This window comes from Felis catus, chromosome B2 (genome assembly GCF_018350175.1).
Source record: "Felis catus isolate Fca126 chromosome B2, F.catus_Fca126_mat1.0, whole genome shotgun sequence".
NCBI lineage: Eukaryota > Metazoa > Chordata > Mammalia > Carnivora > Felidae > Felis > Felis catus.
Window position 1 is genome coordinate 11,720,389 of NC_058372.1, and position 23,980 is coordinate 11,744,368.

General features: G+C 41.7%; 1 protein-coding gene across 6 annotated transcripts in view; it reads right to left on the bottom strand.

Moving 5' to 3' along the window:
- The window catches only part of CAP2 (cyclase associated actin cytoskeleton regulatory protein 2), a 152,991-nt gene that overhangs the window by 67,609 nt on the left and 61,402 nt on the right, over positions 1-23,980 (bottom strand). The window lies entirely within an intron of this gene.

Sequence of the window (23,980 nt, forward strand, 5' to 3'; positions counted from 1 at the left end):
AAGCATCGCCATCTAGTGGAGAACAGAACAGTTACACTAAGCCCCGCCCAACTGGGCCAACTTTGCTCTTCAGGAACACCACAAATCTCTCTGCCTGCTTAGTTTACGAACTATAAAGTGCTTCATAGTTTGACTTCTAGGGGAAAATGATTAATTTTAATCGTATTTCAGTCTGTTCACTAGTCCATCTATTCAATTTTCTTTTTTCCCTTGATTACAGAAAGAGAAAAAATATTTTTATTTTCCATTTTTATTAAAAATATTTTTATTTTTTCCACTATATTTTTTACTTTTTCGTAAATTTTTCAAATTCTATTTCACTTCCTTCATTTCATTTTATTCTATTTCATTGTATTCATTTTCTCAAAATTTCAAATGTTTTCCTTCTTTTTCCTTGTTTTTCTCCCCTCCCCCCCTTTTTTCTCTAATCTATCAAGCTCCTTTCAATAACCAGACCAAACACACCTAGGATCTAGCATCATTTATTTGATTTATGTTTGTGTATGTGTGTTGTTTTTAATTTTTTAATTTTAATTTTTTTTACCTTATTAATTCATTTTCTTCCTTCAAAATGACGAAACGAAGGAATTCACCCCAAAAGAAAGAGCAGGAAGAAACAACAGCCAGTGACTTAACACAGATACAAGCAAGATGTCTGAACCAGAATTTAGAATCACGAAAATAAGAATACTAGCTGGTGTCGAAAATAGATTAGAATCCCTCCCTGTGGAGATAAAAGAAGCAAAAACTAGTCAGGGTGAATAAAAAAATGCTATAACTGAGCTTCAATCTCTAATGGATGCCATGGTGGCAAAGATGGATGAGGCAGAGCAGTGAATCAGCGATAGAGGACAAACGTAGGAGAATAATGAAGCAGAAAAAAAGAGGGACTCTAAGGCAAAAGAGCATGATTTAAGAATTAGAGAAATCAGTGACTCGTTAAAAAGGAACAATATCAGAATCATAGGGGTCCCAGAAGATGAAGAGAGAGGAAAAGGGGTAGAAGGGTTATATGAGCAAATCATAGCAGAAAACTTTACTAACCTGGGGTTATATGAGCAAATCATAGCAGAAAACTTTGCTAACCTGGGGAAAGACACAGACGTAAAAATCCAGGAAGCATACAGGACTCCCATTACATTCAACAAAAACCAACCAACAACAAGGCAAACCAATAGTCAAATTCACAAAATACTCAGGCAAGGAAAGAATCATGAAAGCAGCAAGGGAAAAAAAGTTCTTAACTTACTAGGGAAGATAGATTAGGTTTGCAGCAGACCTATCCACAGAAACTTGGCAGGCCAGAAAGGAGTGGCAAGATATATTCAATGTGCTGAATCGGAAAAATATGCAGGCGAGAATTCTTTATCCAGCAAGGCTGTCATTCAAAATAGAAGGAGAGATTAAAAATTTCCCAAACAAAAATTAAAGGAGTTCATGACCACTAAACCAGTGCTGCAAGAATTTTTACGGTGGAGTCTCTGAGGGGAGAAAAGACGGAAAAAAAAAAAAAAAAAGACCAAAAGCAACAAAGACTAGGAAGGACCAGAGAACATGACCAGAAACTCCAACTCTACAGGCAACATAATGGCAATAAATCATATCTTTCAGGACTCACTCTAAACGTCAATGGACTAAATGCTCCAATCAAAAGACACAGGGTAACAGAATGGATAAGAAAACAAGATCCATTTATGCTGTTTACAAGAGACCCACTTTAGACCTAAAGACACCTTCAGGTTGAAAGTAAGGGGATGGATATGTCATTTGCAAATATCTTTTCCCATTCTGTCGGTTGCCTTTTAGTTTTGTTGATAGTTTCCTCTTCAGTGCAGAAGGTTTCTATCTTCATGAGGTCCCAATAGTTCATTTTTGCTTTTAATTCCCTTGCCTTTGGAGATGTGTCAAGTAAGAAATTGCTGCAGCTGAGGTGAGAGAGGTTTTTTTTCCTGTTTTCTCCTCTAGGGTTTTGATGGTTTCCTGTCTCACATTCAGGTCCTTTATCCATTTTGAGTTTATTTTTGTGAATGGTGTAAGAAAGTGGTCTAGTTTCATTCTTCGGGATGTTGCTGTCCAGTGCTCCTAGCACCATTTGTTAAAGAGACTGTCTTTTTTCCATTGGATAGTCCTTCCTGCTTTGTCAAAGATAAGTTGGCCATACTTTTGTGGGTCCAATTCTTGAGTCTTTATTCTATTCCATTGGTCTATATGTCTGTTTTTTTGTGCCAATACCATGCTGTCTGGATGATTACAGCTTTGCAGTAGAGGCTAAAGTCTGGGATTGTGTTGTCTCCCACTTTGGACTTCTTCTTCAATATTACTTTGGCTATTTGGCGTCTTTTGTGGTTCCATACACATTTTAGACCTCCTTGTTCTAGCTTTGAGAAGAATGCTGGTGCAATTTTGATTGGGACTGAACTGAATGTGTAGATAGCTTTGGGTAGTATTGACATTTTAACAATATTTACCCTTCCAATCCATGAGCACAGAATGTTTTTCCATTTCTTTGTATCTTCATTTCCTTCATAAGCTTTCTATTTCCTTCATAAGCTTTCTATAGTTTTTGGCATACAGAACTTTTACATCTTTGGTTAGATTTATTCCTAGGTATTTTATGATTCTTGGTGCAACTATGAATGGGATCAGTTTCTTTGTCTTTCTGTTGCTTCATTATTAGTGTATAAGAATGCAACTGATTTTTGTACATTAATTTTGTATCCTGAGACTTTGCTGAATTTATGTATCAGTTCTAGCAGACTTTTGGTGGAGTCTATTGGGTTTTCCATGTATAATGTCATGTCATCTGCAAAAAGTGAAAGCTTGACTTCATCTTTGCCAATTTTGATGCCTTTGATTTCCTTTTGTTGTCTGATTGCTGATGCTAGCACTTCCAACACTATGTTAAACCACAGCGGTGAGAGTGGACATCCCTGTCATGTTCCTGATCTCAGGGGGAAAGCTCTCAGTTTTCCCCCGTAGAGGATGATATTAGCTGTGGGCTTTTCATAAATGGCTTTTATGATGTTTAAGTATGTTCCTTCTACCCTGACTTTCTCAAGGGTTTTTATAAGAAAGAATGCTGAATTTTGTCAAATCCTTTTCCTGCATTGATTGACAGGATCATATGGTTCTTTTCTTTTCTTTTATTAATGTGATGTATCACATTGATTGATTTGCAAATGTTGAACCAGCCCTCCAGCCCAGGAATGAATCCCACTTGATCATGGTGAAATGACATATCAGACAAAGGCTTAGTATCCAAAATCTATAAGGAACTCACCAAACTCCACACCCGAAAAACAAATAATCCAATGAAGAAATGGGCAGAAAACATGAATAGACACTTCTCTAAAGAAGACATCCAGATGGCCAACAGGCACATGAAAAGATGCTCAACGTCACTCCTCATCAGGGAAATACAAATCAAAACCACAATGAGATACCACCTCATGCCAGTCAGAGTGGCTAAAATGAACAACTCAGGAGACTACAGATGCTGGAGAGCATGTGGAGAAACAGGAATCCTCCTGCACTGTTGGTGGGAATGCAAACTGGTGCAGCCGCTCTGGAAAACAGTGTGGAGGTTCATCAAAAAATTAGAAATAGGTCTACCCTATGACCCGGCAATAGCACTGCTAGGAATTTACCCAAAGGATACACGAGTGCTGATGCATAGGGGCACTTGTACCCCTATGTTTACAGCAGCGCTTTCAACAATAGCCAAATTACGGAAAGAGCCTAAATGTTCATCAACTGATGAATGGATAAAGAAATTGTGGTTTATATACACAATGGAATACTACATGGCAATGAGAAAGAATGCAATATGGCCTTTTGTAGCAACGTGGGTGGAACTGGCGAGTGTAATGCTAAGTAAAGTAAGTCATACAGAGAAAGACAGATACCACATGTTTTCACTCTTATGTGGATACGGAGAAACTTAACCGAAGACCATGGGGGAGGGGAAGGAAAAAAAAAGTTAGAGAGGGAGAGGGCCAAATCATAAGAGACTCTTAAAAACTGAGAAAAAACTGAGAATTGATGGGGGGTGGGGGTGGCGTGGGTGATGGGCATTGAAGAGGGCACCTGTTGGGATGAGCACTGTGTGTTGTATGGGAACCAATTTGACAATAAATTTCATATTAAAAAAAAGGAGGGGATGGAGAATCATCTATCATGCTAATGGTTGACAAAAGAAAACCCGAGAAGCCATACTAACATCAGCCAATGTAGACATTAAAATAAAGACTGTAATGAAGAAGGGCATTATATCATAATTAATTGGTCTATCCATCAAGAAGACCTAATAATTGTAAACATTTATGCTCCAAATGTTGGGTTAGAGCACCAAATATATAAATCAATTAATCACAAACATAAAGAAACTCATTGATAATAATACCATAATAGTAGGGGACTTCAACACCCCACTTTGGACAGATCATCTAAACAGAAAATCAACAAGGAAACAATGGCTTTGAATGACACACTGGACCAGATGGACTTAACAGATATATTCAGAACATTTCATCCAAAAGCAGTGGAATATACATTCTTCTCCAGTGCACATGAAACATTCTCCAGAATAGATCACATACTGGGATACAAATCAGCCCTCAACAAGTACAAAAAGATAGAGATCATACTGTGCATATTTTCAGACCACAACGCTATGAAACTTGAAATCAACCACAAGAAAAATTGTGCAAAGATAACAAATACTTAGAGACTAAAGACCATCCTACTAAAGAATGAATGGGCTAACCAAGAAGTTAAAGAGGAAATTAAAAAGTACATGGAAGCCAATGAAAATGATAACACCACAGCCCCAAACCTCTGGGATGCAGCAAAGGCGGTCATAAGAGGGAAGTATATGGTAATCCAGGCCTTCCTAAAGAAGGAAGGTCTCGGATGCACAACCTAACCTTACACCTTAAAGAGCTGGAAAAAGAACAGCAAATAAAACCCCAAACCAGAGGACAGGAAATAAAAGATTAGAGCAGAAATCAATGCTATAGAAATCAAAAAAACAATAGAACAGATTAATGAAACCAGAAGCTGGTTCTTTGAAAGACTTAACAAAATTGATAAACCACTAGCCAGTTTGATCAAAAAGAAAAAGGAAAGGACCCAGATAAATACAAATAGAATGAAAGAGGAGAGATCACAACCAACACAGCAGAAATAAAAACAACAATAAGAGAATATTATGAGCAATTATACACCAATAAAATCTGGAAGAAATGGACAAATTCCTAGAAACATATACACTACCAAAACCAATAGGAAGAAATAGAAAATCTGAACAGACCCAGAACCAGGAAGGAAATCGAATTAGTAATCAAAAATCTCCCAAAAAACAAGAGTCCAGGGCCAGATGGCTTTCCAGGGGAATTCTACCAAACATTTAAGGAAGAGTTAGCATCTATTCTCTTGAAGCTGTTCCAAAAAATAGAAACGGAAGGAAAACTTTCAAACTCTTTCTATGAAGCCAGCATTACCTTGATTCCAAATCCAGATGAAGACCCCGCTAAAAAGGAGAACTATAGACCAATTTCTCTGATGAACATGGATGCAAAAATCCTCAACATGATATCAGCCAACCAGATCCAACAAAACATTAAAAAAATTATTCACCACGACAAGTGGGATTTATACCTGGGATGCAGGGCTGGTTCAATACCCACAAAGCAATGTGATTAATCACATAAATGAAAGAAAGGGCAAGAACCACATGATCCTCTCAATAGATCCAGAGAAAGCATTTGACAAAATACAGCATCCTTTCTTGATAAAAACCCTTAAGAAAGTAGGGATAGAAGGATCATACCTCAAGATAATAAAAACCACATATGAAAGACCCAACGCTAATATCATCCTTAGTGGGGTAAAAATTGAGAGCTTTCCCCCTAAGATCAGGAACAAGACAGGGATGTCCTCTCTCACCACTATTATTCAACATAGTATTGGAAGTTTTAGCCTCAGCAATCAGACAATACAAAGAAATAAAAGGCATCAAAATCAGCCAATGGGAGGTCAAACTTTCACTCTTCACAGATGACATGATACTCTATATGAAAACCTAAGATTCCACCAAAAAACTGCTAGAACTGATCCATGAATTCAGCGAAGTGGCAGGATATAAAATCAATACACAGAAATTGGTTGCATTCCTACACACCAACAATGAAGCAACTGAAAGAGAAATCAAGGAATTGGTCTCATCTACAATTGCACCAAAAAACCATAAAATACCTATGAATAAATCTAACCAAAGAGGTGAAAAATCTATACTGAAAACTATAGAAAGCTTATGAAAGAAACTGAAGAAGACACAAAAAAATGGAAAAATATTCCATGCTCCTGGATAGGAAGAACAAATGTTGTTAAAATGCCAATACTATACCCTAGGCAATCTACATATTCAGTGCAATACCTATCAAAATAACACCAGCATTCTTCACAGAGCTAGAAAAGAACAATCCTGAAATTTGTATGGAACCAGAAAAGACCCTGTTAGCCAAAGGAATCTTGAAAAAGAAAACCAAAGTAGGAGGCATCACAATTCCGGACTTCAAGCTGTAATCATCAAGACAGTACGGTACTGGCACAAGAACAGACACTCAGATCAATGGAACAGAATAGAGAACCCAGAAATGGGCCCACAAACATATGGCCAACTAATCTCTGACAAAGCAGGAAAGAATATTCAGTGGAATAAAGACAGTCTCTTCAGCAAGTGGTGCTGGGAAAATGACAGTGACATGCAGAAAAATGAACCTGGACCACTTTCTTACACTATACACAAAAATAAACTCAAAATGGATGAAAGACCTAAATGTAAGACAGGAAGCTATCAAAAACCTCGAGGAGAAAGCAGGGAAAAATCTCTTTGACCTTGGCCGCAGCAACTTCTTACTCAACACGTCTCTGGAGGCAAGGGAAACAAAAGCAAAAATAAACTATTGGGACCTCATCAAAATAAAAAGCTTCTGTACAGCAAAGGAAACAATCAGCAAAACTAAAAGTCAACTGACAGAATGGGAGAGGATATTTGCAAACGACATATCAAATAAAGGTTCGTATCCAAAATCCATAAAGAACTTACCAAACTCAACACCCAAAAAACAAACAATCCAGTGAAGAAATGGGCAAAAGACATGAATAGACACTTCTCCTAAGAAGACATCCAGATGGCCAACCAACACATGAAAAAACGCTTAACGTCACTCCTCATCAGGGAAATACAAATCAAAACCACAATGAGATACCACTTCACACCTGTCAGAATGGCTAACATTAACAACTCAGGCAACAACAGATGTTGGCAAGGATGCAGAGAGAGAGGATCTCTTTTGCACTGCTGATGGGAATGCACACTGGTTCAGCCACTCTGGAAAACAGTATGGAGGTTCCTCAAAAAATTAAAAATAGAACTACCCTACAACTCAGCAATTGCACGACTAGGCATTTATCCAAGAGATACAGGTGTGCTGTTTCGAAGGAGCACATGCACCCCAATGTTTATAGCACCAGTATCAACAATAGCCAAAGTATAGAAGAGCCCAAATGTCCATTGATGGATGAATGGATAAAGAAGATGTGGTATACATATATACATATATATATATATATATATATATACACACACACACACACACACACACACACACACACACACACATACACACAATGGAGTATTACTCGGCAATCAAAAAGAATGAAATCTTGCCATGTGCAACTACGTGGATGGAACTAGAGGGTATTAAGCTAAGCGAAATTAGTCCATCAGAGAAAGACAAATATCATATGACTTCACTCATATGAGGACTTTAAGAGACAAAAAAGATGAACATAAGGGAAGGGAAACAAAAACAATATAAAAACAGGGAGGGGGACAAAACATAAGAGACTCATAAATATGGAGAACAAACAGAGGGTTACTGGAGCAGTTATGGGAGGGGGGATGGACTGAATGGGTAAGAGGCATTAAGGAATCAACTCCTGAAATCACTGTTGCATTATATGCTACTTAACTTGGATGTAAATTAAAAAAATAAATTAAATAAAAATTAAAAAAAAAGAATTGGAAAACCTTGGTTTTCCACTTTTTTGCTCTTATTGGAAGGATACCAGACAAATATATTTTTGTGTTTTATCCCTTATCCACATGAGAATAAGAGTATTTGTTCATAACCAATCCATAGACGAGGGATAATCATGCTTAAGCCCTTTCATGATGGTCTTGTTGAGTGTGAATCTCCTTTCTGCTAGAAAACATGCACTCCATAAATATGGAAAGAAAAATCTCCTCTTCTGGACTCCCTGAAATTCTCATACTGTAAAAAGTGATAGGGTTGACTTTCTATGTACTGTTTCCACAAACACAGAGACAAGAGGAGGTTCCAAGAGAGTCATTTAATGGGTGATCTTGGGAGACGGTTTTAATCATCCAGAATATCTGGGGTCCAGTTGGTTTTGGATGGTTTACTCACTCTGTTTCTTGAGCACCTACAATGGGCACTGGGCACAGGCTGGGCAGTCATGGCTCACAAGTACTGGATAATCATATTCTACCAAATCTTAGTCCCTTCTGGTACTTACTGGTGGTAATTTATGTGATTACTCTCTACCTACGTCAACAATCAAACTGATTTGGTGCCATGGACAACATAAGAGCATAAAGACTCAATCAGTATAGGGAAAACCATTAAGTGTGGGGTGACCGGATTCAAAGATACTAAAGACAAGTCAAAAGAAGTTAAAATGAGAACAAAATGAGAGCAAAGCGGTTCAGAGGAGTCACGTGCTAGAAAGTTCTAAGGTGTATGGTCGCACGCTTGGCTCACAGCTCCCTCCCCCTCGCCCCTGCTTCTCGCTGATAAAACCATAGGGATGTGATTGTCCTTCTCCACCCTCTTTCTTCATATCCTTCCCACTGCTCCTCTTGGGACTCCTCCCTGAAATCTTGTAAGATGGAAGAACAACGAAAAGTTGACTGAGCAAACTAAGGCCAAAAGAACCGTCCCAAATGCACTTCTTGGTAAGGTCTCTGAAGGCTCTGATTCTTTGGTGGCTATTTTTGAAAAGAATACTTCAATCTCAAGGACAGTACTGAGAACTACTGAATGACTCTGAATGTCTCCATCCAGGCCAGAGAAATGCTGTCAAGAGACGCCAAGGAAAGGCAAGAGCTCTCACTTTCCCACAAAAAGTATTTTAAAGACATGGATCATCCAGCATATGTCTGCCAAAAAAGACCCTTCAAATTCTACAAAGTCAAGTAAAATTATAGTGATAAATATCTCCTGTGGCCACCATCAGTTTCAGATAGGTAAGGTAGGATATGGGCATTTTATGAGCTATATATGCGGTTAGAATTCATTAAGGACTTGTTATTACAAGTGAGCAGTATGTTTATGCCCGCATTACAGGACTTATAATCCAACGTCCGACTTCCCAAGAGGAATCCTGTATACATTCAGCTATAGGATACCCAGCCAAAGAGAATGGTGGGGTTCCTGTTGTTTGAATGACTTAAATCCAATTTGTGTGATGTGCTACCCATCATTCTATGTGGAGAATCCGTCCAGGCAGAGATGGGATAAAGCCAGAAGTTTGCACTACAGCGTCTGTGGTTCTAAAGGCATAATTACCAGCTTCAGAGGGTTGACACTGGACATTCACGACAATTTCACAGCCTCAAGAAAGGATCGTTTTCCACCATTATGTGAAAACTCTGCCCAGGAAAGAATCCATCTAATTGGAAAAATTTTCAACAGCATTTAAATATCAGGCCAGCTGGATCTCCATCACCCATGTGAATTTAATCAGCACATTCTTCCCAGAACCTATATTCTATAATCATTGAATGCCTGAACTACATCTGTCACCCAAATCTGGTTGTGATCCCTTCTTGTCATTAAATGCTCCACGCCCCCAAATATGAACCATTCTGTGGTAGGCCTCAAAGGCACTCCTTTTGTAAAAGGGTACATAAAGGAAATGGTACCTTTGAAATAAAACGCCTTTCCAACACCTAATCACCTGTTTTTCCTCTAACTTACCTTTCCCACATTCCCGGTAGGAATACTTTCTCACGGCTAATTCTACCTGGTTGATCCATGACTTACATTTTACGAGTTATACCCTCAACTGATATCTCAATCCATACCAAACTGACCTCCAAATATCTATCTCTTTTCTTTCTTTTTTTTTTTTTTTTAGGTAAATGACACCAGTATCACTAAACAAAAGTATCATTCCACTCTGTTCCCTCTTGTGCCACTGTAATCCATTAACCAAGCTTTTATTCTTCAAACCAAAAGTGATCAGGAGCCTGAGGCTCCCTTCTTAGCAAACTTGACATGAAATAAAATAGTTAGGACCATACTGCGTCATAAAAGCATCAACTCAAACGATCTCTGAAGCTCTTAGAATCTTGTTGGGGAGAGGGATGGAAAATATGTCTAAAAAAATAACGGGCATGTTTCTGAAACGACACATAAACAAGTTATCTGTGCATTGACAGAAACTACTCTATAGGCGCTCAGGAAGTTCAAGGCTATGAAGACACCATCAGAAGGCACAGTTAATAGGCTCCTTAATAGAGGAGAGGAGAGTGGGCAGGAAAGCTGAAAGGGTGGCCATGGTAGGGGCAGAAGTGTGGTAACAGCTAAGACCAGGGCAAAGTACAGGAATACATGAATCGTGACAAAGAACAGCACCCACACCATAGTTTTCCAAAGTGCGTTCGCACACAAATGAGATAATGACACGTACAGAAGTGCCAAATGTTAGGACAGCTCTGTAGCTGGCATCCGGCAAATGTTGGGTTAAAAAAAAAAAGCCTGAAGAAATAAGAATTAAAGAGGGCTGGAGTACAGAAGATGAACAGGCCCCAGTGGAGACCTGAAACAACTACTCAGGCCAATTTATCTAAGAAGTGATTCCAGATATGGGGCCCCTGGGTGGATAAGTCGGCTAAGCATCTGACTCTTGATTTTGGTTCAGGTCACGATCTCACGATTCCTGAGTTCGAGCCCCCTGCACAGGGCTCTGTGCTGACAGTGTGGAACCTGCTTGGGGTTTTCTCTTTCTCTGCCCCTCCCCTGCTTGTGCTCTCTTTCCCTCTTAAAATAAATAGACATTTAAAAAAAAAAAAAAAGAAAGAAAACACTAGTCCTCGAAGCAGCTGATCTGCCAAAATCTGACAAGAACATTTTTTTCTTGTTTCATTTATGAAAAGAAGTAATAGGGGCGCCCTGGTGGCACAGTTGGTTAAGCGTCCGACTTCAGCCAAGTCACGATCTTGCGGTCCGTGAGTTCAAGCCCCGCGTCAGGCTCTGGGCTGAGGGCTCAGAGCCTGGAGCCTGTTTCCGATTCTGTGTCTCCCTCTCTCTCTGCCCCTCCCCCGTTCATGCTCTGTCTCTCTCTGTCCCAAAAATAAATAAACGTTGAAAAAAAAAAAAAAGAAGTAATCATCAAAGGAGAAGCATATTCTCTAGGTATTTGCCACTGGAAACCTAAATAAATATTAAGCTGCAGTGGGGGAAACAATGTGGGGAAGGTAAGGAAAAAAGCTTGCGTGTGTTTTCTTCTCTCCAAGTTTGGGAAAAGAAGCTGCCATCAGTAAATGCTCTCTTGCTCAAGTTAGGAGGTGAGAGAGGCTGTAAAGTGGCGAATTTGGGTCTATTATTCTGGCAGGGTTGACTCGCTCCTGGTCAAAATTTACGTTTCACAATCTCTGGAGGGCACAGCACATTTCAATCAGCGTGTGCAGTAAGTAGCTTGTTTTCTCGGACACTTTATTCTGGATTATCTGTGGTGAGGGTACTTAGGGAAGTGTCTGCATTTTCAATTAAGAGCTAACTATACAAATTAAAAGCCCTGCACGGCGAGGCTTAAATCTAGCCCTCCCTCGTCGGTGCACATAAACACTAATATCAAATGATGGTTTCTGTCATGTGATCCGTCCCCCAGCACATACAAATATAGAACATGACCATAAAAAGTAACGGACCGTGCCCTCTGCTAAGTAATTTATGCCGGCGGATCCAGGCTAGAATGCCAGCTGCAGTTACCTTCTCCCGGTCTGCTGTGTTCACACGTACGGCTTTGTACAGATGGACAGAATCTATGTCCTGCAAACAGGGCCCGAGTTAAGGCTACCGAAACCGCAAGCAAATGGTAAATCTGACGGCCGACACACGTGTGGCTTTTAAAAAAGATTTGTGGAATGACTCCACTGCCTGTCTTTAAATTAATTTCTGACTCGGGTCCTACAAGAAAAACTTGCGGCCTTTTCAATCTTTTCTTTCTTTTTTTTTTTTTTGCGGCGGCTTTATGGTGACTAGCAACCAAATATTTAGCCTTGCAATGGAGAATGATAAACAGTCAGTAACTATTTTATTAAAGATGCAAAGTGATCCCAACGTTTGAGTAAATGGAGAACGAAAAATTCCCTGGTCGTATTCTAGCCTTTGCGGAGAATTTGCCTTCAAGGCAGTCTGGAATGGAACAAACTTCGTATGAAATAGTTGATAAAACAAAGGACGTTATCCTTCTTTATTAACCTTTACCCCTCGGATAATCCCCCAAATCCCTTGTGTGTGAAAACTACCTCACTTCCTTTGGGCAGTCATTCATTATCTAATTCAAGTCTTACACAAAGAGAGATGAGCTAATGTGCCTTATCAGATTAAAAAAAAAAAAGTCACCACGAGTGATGGCCAACAGGACAGGATCTTAGCAAATCCTTTCTGCCTCCAAAGTCCTGGGTTGCTAAATACCTTTAAAGCTACTAACCCACGGTCACAGCTCACAGGCCCTTTGACAGCTTTATGTTCCTAAAACAAACAGTCTGGGCAGAAGAATGACAGAATTACCCTCCTTTCTGATTATCTTCCTCTCTGCATCCTGATAAACTAATGATTAGCTTTCCTGTTGGCATTCAGCACTGACTGGGTAGCTTCAGGCTGTCAACTCAAGCAGACCCTGATGGTATCGCACAATCTTCTTCCTCTCCTTCCTTCCCTGGTGCTTTATTTTTCGTGAACCAGCATTATTCTCCAGCCTTCACACCCTAGCCAGGGGGTAATTTCCAGGGTAATTTTCTTGCCATGGAAAGGCGCACACGGAAAGCAAAGGCTTCTTTCGGCCCCCACTTCTCCACCCACACCACACCGATCTACTCAGAAGGCTGCTGATTACACACGGGCAATCCTGCAGGTATCAGGAAGCAATCAGTCTTACCCGATCTTCACAGACTGTTCTTGAACACAGGTTTTAGTTGGGCCTAAGTCTGTGTACTCTTCTCCAGAAATTAGAAGCATATATGTATTGCCTTTGGTTGCCTTTGTGTCAGTAGTTTAGGCAGAACCAGTCCATTTAATAATATCAGCAAGAGCAGAAACCTGTGCATATTTATGAAGTGTGAATACAGAGTTAATTCGGAAAAGGCTATAAAGTGGGCCGCTGGTTCGATGCTAACGGGCTACTCCTCCAGATCACCGGGAAACACCAGTACTAAACGAAAACATAACTATGATACAAAGGATACAAACTTTTTATCTTTTATTTCTCTTCTCTTTTTTTCAGGATAAATGTGGAATCACATATTTAAAAAATCCACTTAAAATACTTGCTTGGCACATATTCACAATAGTTACTTAGCAGAATATTTTCTTGATGTCTTGATTTCTAAACGTCCTCAGGGGGGAAAAAAACCACTTTTTAAAAAAATACTTTAAAGCAGGCATTCATTTTCCATTAGGGCCACAATTCTTTTATTGCATTATGTTATCTGTCATATGCCCCCTCACAAGAGAACTTAGCAGTGCTAATCATGGCCAAATCTCTCAAGAAAATTCAGCAACCCCAGCGACGCGGTGACATTTTCTGGGCATGGACTTAGGCAACACTTGGGAGTTTGGCTTTGTTTGCTTTTCCTTTACAATTTCCAGACCTGCCACCCGTACTACCTAAATTACCCAAGGCATGCTCTGAGATCAAAGTCACAAAACGGTTTTGTCTGGCATTTTAAAATATTGGACAATAACTCTAACACCAAGTAGTTATTATGGTAAAACACAACAGAAGCAACCAGGATTAAATCATTCCAGTTAAAAAAAAAAACAAAAAAACGTTTAAGGGGCACCTGGGTGGCTCAGTCGGTTGAGCGTCCGACTTCAGCTCAGGTCATGATCTCGCAGGTGATGAGTTTGAGCACCGAGTTGGGCTCTGTGCTGACAGCTCAGAGCCTGGAGCCTGCCTTGGATTCTGTGTCTCCCTCTCTCTTTGCCCCTCCCCCGCTCATGGTCCATCTCTCTCTGTCTCAAAAATAAACATCAAAAAAAAAAAAAACCTTTAAGATATTTGTATACGTGTATCTATGTCTGTATCTCTCTCTCTCTCTCTCTCTCTCTATATATATATATCCACATAAAATAAAAACAAGTTCAGCTGTTGGATTTGAAGGTTTTCTTGTCTTTCTCTGGATGGTTCCTGGGGGATTAATTTGGAAAAACCCAAAGGAGTGTTTAGAAAGACAATATTTTCTCATGAGATAGACCTCACGTTAGCTAAACCAAGTTACCCACACAGACTGGCTAGACGTTCACCACACCTGAGGATATGTTCTTCCCAGCATACAGGTTGATGACATTTCCCAGCATCCCTTGCAACTAGGAATGGCCGCAGAACTGAATGAAGGTGGAGGTGATATATGCCACTTCCAGGCCTGGCCCATCAAACCTTCCCAGGAATGATCCAGCCTTCTCGTTCCCAATTCAATGGCTGAGGATGTAGAGGAGGTGGGACAAGATGAAAAAAGCCTGGTTCCCTGAATGACCTTGACTGTCAGCCAAACCCACCAGAGCAGACCTTACTGAGCAAGGAGAAAATGTCTACTATGGTACGCCTCTGAGATCTGGGGACTATTTCCTAAAGCAGTTGGACGCCCCTAACACTGAATTCTTCTATTCAGTCACCTGACACTCCCATGCTTTTTCTCATTTAATCCTCACATTAGCTCTCTGAGGTAGGAACTATTATCCCCACTTTATTTTTTGTTGTTGTTGTTTTTTAAGTAGGTTCCACACCCAATGTGGGGCTCAAACTCATGGTCCCCAGATCGAGAGTCACATGCTCTCCTGAGTGAGCCTGCCAGGTGACCCTCCCATTTTAAAGATAAGGAAACATGGGCTGAGTTCAACTGTCTTTCCCCAGGTGGGCAACTTACACGAGTTGGTTTGGTTAGAATGGCTCACTGCAAATGTACTGGAGACTTTACCAGATTAATTTGCCAGTGGTCACTCAGAAAAAGAGAGAAGATTCTCCAATTTAAGGAGACTCTGATAAATTTGTTTTTCTTGCATTTGGATTTGCAGAGCCAATGAGTAGATCCAAGTCCAAAGTTTCTATTCCTGATGACCCTCACAAATTAGTATGTTTTATAAAAGTCTCAAGTATATTTATGCCTAGTAGTAATCTCGATCTATCATGCACCAAGCAATTATGTAAAGTCCTAAGGTTACTGCCATTAAGCTTTCTTGTTTAGTTTAAGATGAACAAATTATTAATACACTCTAATGCTCCATGCAAAATCTGTTAAATGGGTACTTTGAGGAGACCACTGTGCGGGGGCATGTGCATTCACTCATGGATGGAGGCATGGCCGCCTCTCATCTCCCTCCTCTTCTAATTTCCAGACTATGTGAGCAATGAAAGGACAATCAGTTTTAGAGTCCTGCTCAATACACAGGACGGTACTATTTCCTTTTAAAGTGCAAGTCCAGATAGAGACAGAAAAGAAGAGCGAGTAGAAGAAACTTTTCTCTCTCTCTCTCTTCTGGAAGAACAAAAACCCCAGACTTCCTGGTCTTTTCAATAAAATAAACTCCACAGTGGCAGTCAGTGACCATAAATCATCTTCCCTGAACTTGGAACTTAGGATTAATATTTTTTCTCCATGTACTGGTGCACATTAATTCTATTTGAACACACACACATACATGTGCACATGTGTATGCGCACACGTGCACACACACGCACACACACACACACACACACACACTTCATTTCACTGTCAGGTCTTGGCAGCATGAGAAATGTTGGAGAAGATATGGAAAGTATATGTGGGGGGGAACAAGAATGCCTACTGTAATTGCCCACGGCAGGTGCAATTCACCATGCTGAAGCTTCCTCTCTGCTCCTGCAAATAACTGGGGCTAGAGGCAGTGGGCCTGGAGGGAAACCTCTTGGGAACCCCGTGGTGACAGCCTTCCTTGGGGGTGATGCCCATACCTGGCTTCAGAAGCACTGGTCTACTGGAGATTACATTTTCAGCACAGGGCAGAGTTTTGGGGTCTCCTAGAGTGGAGATGATTAAAGATCAGGTTTCACATCTCTCCCAGGTGATGTGAGATATTTCAATGCCAAAAAACACGTGTTTCACCTCTCCCTATTTAAGCAAACATTTCCTACATTTTATTTTACTTTTTTTAATGTTTATTTTATTTTTGAGAGACAGCGAGCGAGAGCAGGGGAGGGGCAGAGAGAGAGGGAGAGAGAGAATCCCAAGCAGACTCTGCATTATCAGTGCGGAGCCTGATGCGGGGCTCGAACTCATGAACTGTGAGATCATGACCTGACCTGAAATCCAGAGTCAGATGCTTAACGGACTAGCCACCCAGGCGCCCCTACAGTTGTATTCCGACATGAAACTCCTATAAATGATGTGCAGGGTGGCTCTTCTTGTATGTAGTATCTGTGAAAAGGACTCTGCATGGTGAGAGGGGTTCCAAAGGGAACAGGGCCCAAGCCTAGGTCCAATGCCCAGGTCATTAACATGTCACTGAACTTCATTTTTCATGCTGATGGGTTAGAAATAACTCATTTTCCCTGTAACCGCCTGTTGTAAAAATAAATGCACAGTTGAGTGTTCCAAGTTACCTTGAAAAATTCTGCACTTACGGAACGGCGGCTTGGTCATTTTCCATGTGAGAATCCTTTCCTCAACTGGGAAAAGCCAGGTTTGATAAATTGTCACTCAAATTCCCAGACAAAAATACTGTAAGGACTAGGCCATTCTTCCGCCTAAAGATTATTTTTGTGAATTACAACAAGGAGAGAGAAGAAAAGCATGAGATGTTCTGCCCATGTTTTAGAACTTGTTCTGTATCATGAGTGTTGGAATAGGTCAATGAGAGAAAGGCTTTCAAAGTGCAAGATGTGATGAGCCATCACATTAGTCCTTCATGAAATCAGTTCAGTAGGTCCACAGAAGGGACTAGAAGAAAAATATGAGAATGTGGTATACCTGGTAAGCATGACTGTGGTTTTGTAGAACTGGGTGGTGAAACAAGATATACTTTTTTTATGGGTCAACAGTTGAAGAAAGTTTCGGAAGCCTTTATGTTGGAGAACATAAGAAACCTGTTTTTTACTCCAAAGTAAGAGAGGAAAGTTTGAAAATGGATGTCATCATTGTCAACCGGGGCTGCAGACACACCTCTTACCCTGCTTCTCCCAGACAGAAGGAGGGGTGAGTGTGGATGGATGAGGGTGCAGGTAAGGAAGAGAAAGCAAATGGTAGGGAGGCATCATGCTTTGGTTTGTGGCTCACAGTCTTATTTAAGAACCTGATTAATTATTTTAAAGTCTGGCAAGAAGAAGGGAATGGAGGCTATCTCTATTAGTTTTCTATGGCTGCATAACAAATTACTACAAAGTCAGTGGCTTAAAACAACATCCGTGTATCACCTCACAGTGTCTTCAGGTCAGAAATCTAGGCAAGGTCAAGCCAGATTCTCTGATCAGGGTGTCAGGGCTGAATCAAGGTGTCAGCAGTGTTCCATCTTCAGCTTGGGGTCCCCTCCAGGGCTCACATGGGTTGTTGGAGAGATTGATCCCTGTTTCACTGCTGGCCATTGGCAGGGGTCTCTCAGCATCTAGAGGCTGCCCCTCTGACAACTTGGCAACTCAGGTCTTTATAGCCAGCAGGAGAGTCTCTCTCCAGCCACCAGGACAGTCTTGGGTGACATAACAATTGCAGGAGTGATACCCCATTTCCCTGCTCATAACTTAATCAAAGTAATGCTATCCCACATCTTCACAGATGCCACCTACATTCTAGAGGAGGAGATTATACTGGGAGTGTCCATTAGACAGTGGGGATCTTAGGGCCATCTTGGAATTCTGCATACCACAGCCTCCTGATAGTTACAATCCACATAAAGCAACAACCATCAAGCATCTCGAACAGCCTAAAAGAAATGTGCACGTCTGCATTTTCCAACCTGGTGTGTCAGCCTTCTGCAGGGCATGAATACATGCCCCTCTTCAAAAAGCCTCCACGCTCAGGGCGCCTGGGTAGCTCAGGCAGTTAAGCATCTGACTTCAGCTCAGGTCATGATCTCAGTTTATGGATTTGAGCCCCACATTGGGCTGCCAGTGCAGAGCCCGTTTCAGATCCTCCCTCCCCCTCTCTCTCTGCCTCTCCCCCACTCATGCTCTCTCAAAAATAAATAAACATTAAAAAAAAAAAAAGAGCCTCCACGGTCAATTTAGTTTGCGAAAATGTGGGTTTAATAACATTTAACATATTTCTTTACTGAACAGAATATGGGATTTCCCCAAACATCTTTAACCCTGAAAATATTTTTTGGGTTTGTGCTAACTCAATTCACCACATTATTAACATTAATATGGCTGTAATACTACTATTATACTAGAAGGAGTTGTATTATTGTTCCTGTATTATCGTTTTATTCCCTCTGTGATGCCTTTCCTGATCACCTTTGTCTATGAGATCCTTCTTCTCTAGATTTTGGTAACCCTAATGGTTTACCTTGCTTGATTGGCAATTTGCTTACAACTGAGAAATATAAAATACTTGTCGATGGTCACCCCCTACTAAATTTAGTCTCTTTGAAGGCCAGAACTCTGGCTTAAGGCCCCAGTATAGAGCATTGGAGACAGCTGTGCAGTGGGAAGCATGGTGGCTGAGATTTCTGGGGACCTGAGTTATCTGGGGGTAATTTATCAGCTTAGGGACTAATGAGCAAACCTGTTACCCTCTCTGAACCTCTCCTGGATCCCCTTTAAACTGAAAGTGTTGCAAGAGATGATCTCTGAGGTCGCTTCACACTGAATAATCGGTATCTGCCTGTCTCTAAGCCCTGCCTCATCACATGGGTATCTTTATGGTGCCTGGCCCACGGTATGCACTTCAAAAAAATATGTTTGTTGACTGAATACTTTTGAACTTACATTGTTGTGGGTTCCTGTATTTTATCAGTGCTCTTCTGTGTTCTAGGATGTTGCTAGCTTCCAGCTGGCCGGGATGCTTACCTGGTCTTGTGCATCTAGCTTATACAACCCTCAGGCCAAAACTGACCTAATGTAGCTTTGACCTTGTGCTATGCTTCTGTAACATAGGTGGTCTTCTTCATTAACGGGGATGGAAGGCAACCCCCTGGGAGGTGCACCTGTCATAAAATATCTTCTTTCCCAATGCCTGAATCTCCTGTTAAAGATTCATTCTCTACCCTTTTCTCTTAGAGCTCTATTACAACTCTAAAGAAATAAATACAGGAGTTATTATTTAGTAACTCATTCAGTAAGAAGTAAGCTGCCTTGTAATAGGCATGTAGTGGGCAAGAAAGAAACCTCTGCTGTTGTGAGCCCCTAGGATGTTGGAGATGTTTGTTACGGCAGCATAACACCATCTGCTTCGATGCAGAAATGTCAGGAGGAAAGCACAGGGGGTTGACAATTGATTGCTAAGGGATTTTGTGCTTGTGGGGATTTTAGGTGGCGACATCTAATGCTGCACACAGTTTATTAGCAACAGACCAACAGCATTAGCGTCACCAGGAGCTGACTAGAAATGCAGACTCTCGGGCCCTGCCCCAGACCTACTGAACCAGACTTTGTACCTCCAGGTGATTCAAGTGAAGATTCAAGTTTTGAGAATCAGTGGCCTAGAGGCAACTGGAAATGAGAGTCTGAAGCACCTGAAATAAATTTGAGCTAGAGGTGTAACTGGGTGCAATCCACATTCCACAGGTTCGTAAGTGTGGTCGGTCCCTGGACCAGCAGTATCGCCATCACACGGAAACCGTTTTTTGTTTTTTTTTTTGTTTTTGAGAGATAGGGCCTGAGTGGGGGTGCGGCAGAGGGAGAGGGAGAGAGGGAGGGAGAGAGAGAGAGAGAGAGAGGGAGAGAGAGAGAGAGAGAGAGAGAGAGAGAGAGAGAGAGAGAATCTCAAGTAGGCTCCAAGCTGTCAGTGCAGAACTCGACACAGGGCTTGATCGGAGATCAAGAGTCAGACGCTTAACCACCCAGGTGCCCCACGTAGGAACTTTATTTCAGAAATGCAGATTCTTGGGCCTCAACCAAGATCTACTGACTCAGAAACTGTAAAAGGGGCCCAGAAACCAGTGTTTTAACAACCCTGGATATGAGTCTCATACACACCGAAGTTTGGGAGCCTCTGTCACATACCAGTGAGTTGAAATAACAGGAGTTACTACTCTCCTGAACGAAGGGGATGGTTATCACATTGTCCCCATGAGAAAATACCACCTGTTTCGTGGCCATTTTCTTTACACTGTATCTTCTAGAAGGTACACGGGGACAATCAAGGCCTGGCTGTGGACTCTTTTTACCATGGTGATGACCTCTCAAATCTGTTTTTCTATCTGGTGGACGTACTAGGACAAAGCTGTGGGTAAGGAAGCAGGGGACAGAAAGGGAGGGGACGTCAAACAACTGCTTTGCCTTGTGCCTCCTTGATCCCGCTGGGCCTTATTGCACTTGAAGTGCTGTGATGAGTGCTACAGAAAACACTTCCTGGGAGGGAGTCCCCTGAAACAGATCCAGGCCTCCCCCCTTTTACCAAGAATGCGACAGAGGGGCGCCTGGGTGGCTCAGTCGGTTGAGTGTCCAACTTCGGCTCAGGTCATGATCTCATGGTTCGTGGGTTTGAGCCCCGCGTTGGGCTCTGTGCTGACAGCTCAGAGCCTGGAGGCTGCTTCGGATACTGTGTCTCCCTCTCTCTCTCTGCCCCTCCTTGCTCACGCTCTTCCTCTCTCAAAAATAAATAAAAACATGATAATAATAACAAAAAAGAATGTAGTAGAGTAAGAACGGGAACCCCAGCTGTCATTCCCAATGGTCTGCACAGCCACATGCTAACCCATACCCATCCCTGACTGCAGCTCACTTTGGGATGCCACGGTTCTACAGCTCTCATTCATTCCTTAACTTGTTCCTTAACTCGTTCACTTCGTGCAGTATTTAATGGGTGACTTTTACGTGCAAGGCCCACGAAGCCCATGGAGAGGTCTCTTGTGTTTAGAAAAGGGACTGGGGGGAAGGCGGCACCAGCCAGGAAGGTCATGGCTCTTCCCTGCACCAAACCAGCCTCTCCTCCTACTTCAATCACAGAAAAGCCAGGCTAAGGCCGCATCTAGAATGCAGCGCACTGTGATCTTCTAGTTTCACTGTTCCCTTTTGCAAAGGAGGGGGTGGGAAAGCAGGGATCGAGGAGGCCAGGGAGGAAAATGCATCCACAGCAGAACACACAATATCTCCATCCTTACAAAGCTGCCTGCCTAGGTCTGCGCGCTAACTCCCCATTTCACAGGAGGGGAGTGATACAGGCATCCGTGGTGGGGCAGTGGGGATGGCTGGCCCCTCTGGCTGCAAGTTCAAATCACCTGATAAGCCCAGAAAATTCTTAAGGCCAAGACCAGTCCTTGAACCACCTAAACCAGACCTTCTCGAAGTGAGATCCAGGCGCCGGTATTTTAAAAAAAAAATGTTCTGAGTGATGCCACTGCACAGGTGGGGCTGGGAACCGCTGTTCCAGGGAGGGTCGGGGGTCTTGCCCCTTTATGGAGCTGAGAGCTTCTTCCTTCCCTGAAAGTCAAAGTCCCAGTTTCTCAGGATTCTCAGCAAAACGTTTTCAATTTCAAGAGTTTGTTTTAGAGTTCAAAGGGAGCTATTCAATTTAAGCTATTGTATTAAAATGACCATCCAATTATCTTCTATATTTTTAATTTTTTTATTTTGTGAGAGAAAGAGCATGGGTGTGCATGAGGGAAGGGCAGATGGGGGGGGAGAGAGAGAAAGACAGAGAGAGAAAGAGAGAGAGAGAGAGAGAGAGAAAGAGAGAGAGAGAGAGAGATAGACGCTGACAGGGCTTGATCCTACCACCCTGGGATCATGATATGAGCCGTAATCAAGAGTCGGATGCTCAACCTACTGAGCCACCCAGGTGTCCCTTCTATATTTATATGGTTGTCACCAAACTTCTGATGCAGAATATTTAGTGAAAAGAACAATTCTTATTTTTTTCTTGTTTAACAATGTATGCTGGTCATAGATCTATTTTTGTTTTTTTGTGTTGGTTTTTTTTTTTTTTTTTTTTTTTTTGAGAGAGGGCACAATGAGCAAAGGGCAGAAAGAGAGAGAGAGAGAATCCCAGGAGGGGCAGAGGGAGAAAGATAGATGGAGGAGGGGAGAGATAGAGACAGAGAAGTGGGGCTCACCCGATTCGGGGCTGGAGCTCACCTGGTATGGGACTTGAACTCACAAACCGTGAGATCACGATCTGAGCCAAAGTCAGATGCTTAAAGACTGTAGATCTATTTTTAGTGAATAATTTCATTCACTACACAATCAATATGGCCAGAACATTGTTATTACTCCTTGGTAGAGAGCACGATGTTATTTACATGAGACAATGTCTGTGGTTTGGGCGGGGTGGGGAGGCGGCGCTGGGTTTAGAATGTGGTAAATTCAAAATGGCCTGGGGAATGAGAAGGAGCCCTTCCAGCCATCACTTTGCTCTTAACATCCACTATTATGTTTTTTTAATTTTTAATATTTATTTATTTTTGAGAGGGAGAGCGAGAGAGTGCAAGCATGAGTGGGGAAGGGGCAGAGACAGAGGAAGACACAGAATCTGAAGCAGGCTCCAGGCTCTGAGCTGTCAGCACAGAGCCTGAGCTTGGCTGGAACCTACGAACTGTGAGATCATGACCTGAGCAGAAGTTGGATGCTTAACCAACTGAGCCACCCAGGCGCCCCACATCCACTATTATTTTTATATGAAAGTTTACTCTGGGCCTTATGTAGCAATGTGATGTTAGGTTAAAAGTTGTTAGAGACTGCACTGACATTCCCTAACTATCCACATACGCAATACATTTAAGAAGCGTCGACAGCCTATATCTATGCCAACTATGAAATCAAAGCTAATCGAATTCATACAGGCAATTTATAGATGATGATAGATGTGAACAGGTTTGATAACAAAGTAGCACAAAATACAACTAAAAATCAGTGGTAAAGTCTTCCTTAGTTAATAAAACGGTTGTGAGACTGGTAAAAAGAATAGGCCCTCTTTTATGGCTAATATTCCATGGTGTGTGTCTGTCTGTCTGTCTATCTATCTAGTTATCTATCCGATCACATCTTCTTTTTTTTAATGTTTATTCATTTTTGAGAGAGAGAGAGACAGAGGGAGAGAGAGAGAGAGCAAGCTGGAGAGAGGCAGAGAGAGAGGGAGACCCAGAATCCGAAGCAGGCTCCAGGCTCTGAGCTTTCAGCACAGAGCCTGACGCAGGGCTAAAACTCACGAACCACGAGATCACGACCTGAGCCAAAGCCAGACGCTTAACCGACTGAGCCACCCAGGCACCCCTGATCACGGTGAGACAGGGTAACTACATTTATCCGGGTGATGTGCAGAATTGTCAATTCACTATGTTATACACCTGAAACTAATATGACATTGTATGTGTCAACTACATTTCAATCAAAGAAAAAGAAGAGGCTACAGAAGACATAAAGAGATTGACCTTTTAACCTGGTGATGTCAATTGTAATAGTATGAATTTGGCCAGGAAAAGATTATGAAGACAGAAGACATGTTCCACGCCAAAGACAGACCTATATGCTACACGTC